At 49.2% G+C, this 5,568-nt stretch overlaps 1 protein-coding gene across 1 annotated transcript in view; it reads right to left on the reverse strand.

Annotated features, from left to right (window-relative positions):
- Cdh23 (cadherin related 23) overlaps positions 1–5,568 on the reverse strand; it is a 382,909-nt gene that overhangs the window by 37,720 nt on the left and 339,621 nt on the right. The window lies entirely within an intron of this gene.

The following is a 5,568-nucleotide window of genomic DNA, read 5'->3' on the forward strand; positions in this document are numbered from 1 at the left end:
GGAGCTCACCAATTAGGGCAAAGAGCCTCAAGCATCGTCTTGTCTCTGTGTCCCCAGTGCTGGGATTACCTGTACCAGGTTTTTTCTTTTGGGCCACCAATCCAGCTCCCAAATCATGGCGTGGAGACTTATTATTAGTTTTGAATGCTTGGCCTTATCTTAGCTGTTTTCTGGCTAGCACTTATAATTTAACCTGTTTCTCTTTATCTATGTTTTGCCTTGGGGCTTTTTACCTTTTCTTACTTTCTTGCTCTCTGTCTGTCTGTCTGACGGCTGCCTGGCTTCTGTCCCTGGGTGTGTCCCTCATCCTCTTCTCTTCTCTCCTTCTCCTTTCTCTCAAGACTAGATTTCTCCTCCTGTTTATTCTCTCTGCCCGCCAGCCCCGCCTATCCTTTCTCCTGCCTAGCTATTGACCATTTAGCTTTTTATTAGGTCATCAGGTGCCTTAGGCAGGCAAGGTAAAACAGATGCAACACATCTTTACATAATTAAACACCCATTCTTACATCACTAAACAAAAGCAACAACACAGTTAAAGTAATACGCTGCAGCGCGAACAAGCGTAGCATATTTTTGCCTAGTTAGAATAGTATTCTATGACAATTGTAGGTTCAGGCCACCAGCACATCCTACTTCTTATGGGGACCCATTCAGGTCCTCATGCTTGTGTGGCGAGCACTTTACCGACTGTGCCATCTGCCCAGCCCTCCCTCAGGTGTTTTGGTCTCAGCTATACAAAAGTGACAAATGAACTATCATTAGGGGCGACTGTGAAATCCCGAGGCTGGAAGAACCGCAGAGGATGGTTGGGTGAGAGGATGTGAGCAGGCCATTGTCCAGGACGCGTGGAAGACAGGTGGTATGGAAAGTGCCATCTACACCACATGGCTACAGACTTTTTCCTCAGTGCTCTCTGGCCCTGGAGTTACCTGCACAGTGATGGAGAGATGGAAGGGGCCTCTGAACCCGAGAACGTGGTCACTGCCCCCTGAGGAGGTGATAACTCTTAGGACCTTAGCTCTGAGTCTCGGAGACAGGGGCTTTGAAGACTGTCTTCAAAGCCTTGAGAAGGAGCTGTGTGATATTGAGTAAGCGGCATCTCCTCTCTGGATGTTTTCTGTCTGTTAATAATGTACCTGCCTTGATCTCTAATATTCCTTCTAGTTCAGGCATTCTGGGGTTCTGTTGGGAGCAGTCATGTGGCCTGAAGCCCACTGTTTGGCACACACTATTTTGGATCATAGAGTCCCTAGGAATCTTTAGTAATGTAGCAAGGTGACAGCGAGATGGTTCAACCGGTAAGGACACTTGTCACCCAACCTATGACCCGAGTTCAATCCCTGGGACCTACATAGTGGCAGGAGAGAACCAACCTCTGCCAGTTGTCCTCTGACCTCCATGCAAGAGACCACATACACACAAATACACATACACAGTAAATAAATAAGTGATTAAACACGTGTAAAATGGTAGTAAGCATGCAAGGAGGAGAAAGCATTGGGCTAACATTTCTCATTGGCATGGAGAAGGGCCTCACACAGCGTCTGGAACAGACCGGACACCAGAACAGCTCCAGTGTCTCTTCCAGGCAGGAAATGCCTTCAAAATCTCTCCTATGCCACAAGGTTCAGGCGGATTTTTTTTTATATTCATTAATTACACTCATGATATTAATCACATTTGTGGTATTCATAGATTACATTCGCAGTATGTATATATAAATTTTAAATGCCGAATGTCATTTATTGACAGAGGGAGGAGGTCTTAAATACAGGCTTACATTACAATGGGAGAACCCTGGAGGGCAGAAGTTTGCTACCAATATTTTACAATCTTGCATCTACGCTGTTAACACCCATTATTCAGGATACACAGACAAGGAACTTCCCTTAAGCATTCAGGAGGGTGGAACTTGGCAGGGAATTAGCATAGGGAGGATATCAAGGTCAAGGTCCGCAAGCAAGGCAACAGTTTCCCAAAATGGGGGCCAGGACCCTGCAGGTCCCCCTTTTATTAAAAAATGAGCTTCTGACTTGGGTTGCATGGGACGTCAGCAGGTCACCTTACCCGTCATGGAGACGCCTGCCCAGGCCACACAGGTGCTCTGTCTTAGGTTGGTGAGTGCCCCCCAGACATTACCCGTCTCTGAATACTCATTATCATACAGGCTCAATTGTGTGTAAGCTGCAGAGTTAACTGCTGCCAAAGATCTCAAAGTGGCACTGGGCTTGCAATCTGTGTGTTCGACCAGAAAAGACCAACAGAGGTCCTATCTCACCCATAGCCAGTAGGCTAAAGGTAACTGAGCTATTCCCTTCCTTAACGAGCCATACTGTACGTTGGAGTCCTTGTAAGATAGTATCCCAAAAGCAACTGGAACTTGAGTTTATAAATTTATAATTTTCAAAGCCAATAGAGATGTATATAACTACTGAATTAAATTTATCATGCCCAATGGAATGGAAGATTAACTAACTGTGGTAGCTACTTTTGTTGCCAGGGTCTCCACTGTAGTAAGCAATTATGAAATGGTAATCCCAGAAACAGTAGCAGCGGTGGCCACCATTGCTATAACAGCAACAGTGGCAGCAGCAATGTCAAATTCTCTTCTGGAGTGTGTGGACATCCACTGGCATGGATACAACTCCAGTAACACCAACCGCCAAGGCCCATTTTTCTTGATCCCAGCACGACTTTAGCTGGCAGCTCTTCTGGGAAATCCAATCTCATGGCTACAGTTCCTAGGCTTACATTAATGCTTGCCAAAGCTGGCCATATTGGGCTCTCAATCTCCATTGGCATCAGAAGGGTAGATTTTTTTCATGAAGACCCATTAGGTCTCTGTCATGTTGGCCTTCAGCAACAGTCACAGGGCACATTCAGTGCTCAGGAGTCCAAAGAGGAACCTCATTGTCCTGAGGAAAGACATAAACAGAACCCCGGGGCCACACCAACACTAGATTGGGTCTCCTTAACGTGCTAGTAGAAAGATCCTTCCATCGCTCCAGAGGGTGATTTGCAACAGGAGCCCTCCAGTGCTTATCTGCATCGGATCCTCCAGCAGAATCCACCGATAAACTCCAGCAGAATTCAGCATGGTCCTGATTTTAGCTATGAATGCTCACGTTCCTACCCTAGATGCTCAGAGTCCTACCCTGCCCCAGACCCCACAGCCATCACCAAGAGACAAGAGCACTAGCTGTGAGGAAGGGCTGGAGTCCGGCCTCCTCGTGGCCACTGTCCCAGACACCCCTCAAAGACTCCCTGGAAGTGAGTCTGATCATAACTCAGGCTGCTGGAGCTGGAGGGTGGAGGGCTAGAACAGAGCTGCCTGATCTGCAGCCCCGATCGCTCTGATTTCTTTGGCTTCTGAGCTGAGGAGGAAGTCATACCTCCATGAATTTCAGGAGCATTTGAGGTTGCTGGGCCAGGCCCACAGCTTGGGCAATGCTTGTGTCTTCCTGTGATGCAACCCTAAGATGTTCAGTGCTGGGGTGTGTATCAGGGGGAGGTAGGGGAAGAGTGGGGGGGGGATGTTCTGCTCTTCCCTGGAAGGGCCCCACCTCTGCAGAGGATGGCTGGGGTGGGAAGAGGGTCTAGTGTCTACCTCATCTCTGTTGTTTTGATTACCCTCTGGCCAAAGAGAATGCATGTTCTATCACCAAGAAGGACCCAGAGCTGTCTGACCAGATGGGGTCCCAAGGTCAGGTTCACATCAGGGACCTGACTTGCGTCTTGGCAGCTTCTGGGGTTCTCACACCAGGGCTTTTGCAAGTTTTAGGCACACTGAGCCTGCTTAAGGTCACCTAATAATACCAGGACACGGGGTTGGGGATTTAGCTCAGTGGTAGACCTCTTGCCTAGCAAGCGCAAGGCCCTGGGTTCAGTCCTCAGCTCCGGGGCGGCGGGGGGGGGGGGATACCAGGACACACTCTCCTTCCTTGGAGGCAGACTTCCTTGCCCAGTAGCCCAAGTGGAAGTGCCCATAGAGCCTGTGGCCCACAGCCATAGCACCCACAATTCATGGCTACGAGTCTGTCCCACCACCCTGATCCCTGACACTGTACTTGGTCTGTCCTCTGCCCTTCTGCGAGGGACCACTAGGAGTTGGACATTCTCCTTGGCACTGACCACAGTCACCCCATGTTGGTCACATCTACCACTATTCGGGCAGTGCTTACATTCAGCTCTGTCACCCAGGTGGCAGTAGACAGTCTTGGCATGCCTGTCCTGTGTAAGGGACTCAGTCACAGTGGAAGGCTAGGCCTGGTTGGACAGGCCTACAATCTTAGATACTTGAGAGGCTGTAATCACACGTTCAAGGCTATCCTGTGCAACTTATTGAGAAGCTGGAAGAGAGTGAGAAAGAAAGAAAGAAAGAAAGAAAGGAAGGAAGGAAGGAAGGAAGGAAGGAAGGAAGAAAGGAAGGAAGAAAGAAAACAGTGATACAGTTTAGTGTCAGTACTTGCCCAGCATGTGTGAGGTTCTGGATCCGATGCCCAGCACTGAAGATGGGGTGAACAAGAGAATCACTGGGGCTTGGGAAACCCCTCAGTTGGTAGAGTACTTGCCTAAAATGCATGAATCCCCATGTCTGACTCAAAGCACAGGACATGATAGTACACGCCTGTAATCCCAGCACTCAGGAGGCAGAGGCAGGAGAATTAGAAGTTCATAGGAAGGTCCAGGCTAGTCTGAGCTCATGAGACCTTGTGTATATGTTAAAAAAAAAAAATCACTGGTAGGAGGCTGTGGTCCTCAAAACTCAGTCAGGTTTGGGAGGACGGGAGAACCCAGGTAATCAACTGGTTGGTAACTCAGATCTGGTGTTGTGGCTGACGGAAGTGCTGACAGAGTCGGGGTGGGCCCTCCAAGGTCAGGCTAGGAAAGAACAGAGCTAAGCAAACTCCAAGTGATGACAAGAACATGGGTGAGTATAGAGGCGAGATGCCCATGAGGGCCAGGAGGGCAGCACAGGAGGGAATCTGCGCAGTGGCCATGGCAGTGCACGCCTGCAATCCCAGCATGCAGTAGGCTGAGGTAGGAGAATCTTGAGGCCAGCCTGAGCTACATGGCAACACCCTGCCTTAAGAAGCTAGAACACTAAAGACCACAAACACACCCCTACCCAAACAAAACAATACAAACTGAGCAAAAACAAACAACCGCACGTAAATGCAAACAAAACAAAACAGAGTGAAGTGAGCCTATAGATAACTGGGCACCCTCGGGCAAAGGTCTGGGGAATAGAGACTGAGAGGATTCCCTGGGGGCACACCAACAGATGTGAGTGACGGTGTGTCCTGAGGTTGGGACGTGTTCATTCTTTGTCCCTGTTTCAAATGTTTGCATGCAGGCACGGGGGTACCAGGGAGTCTCAGCTACAGTGCGCACAAGTGCAGAGTGGATCAAGCTCCCCCCCACTTACTAAACTCATTGTGGACATCAGATTTCACTTACTTGTCCATCTACACACCCACCCACTCACCCACCCGTTCCTTCCTTCCTCCGGCAGCGGGAGCTTAGCCCTGGGCGTGCTGGAACACACAGAAGCAAAGTTCCTGCCTC

Source organism: Peromyscus leucopus, chromosome 16_21, assembly GCF_004664715.2.
Source record: "Peromyscus leucopus breed LL Stock chromosome 16_21, UCI_PerLeu_2.1, whole genome shotgun sequence".
Taxonomy (NCBI): Eukaryota; Metazoa; Chordata; class Mammalia; order Rodentia; family Cricetidae; genus Peromyscus; species Peromyscus leucopus.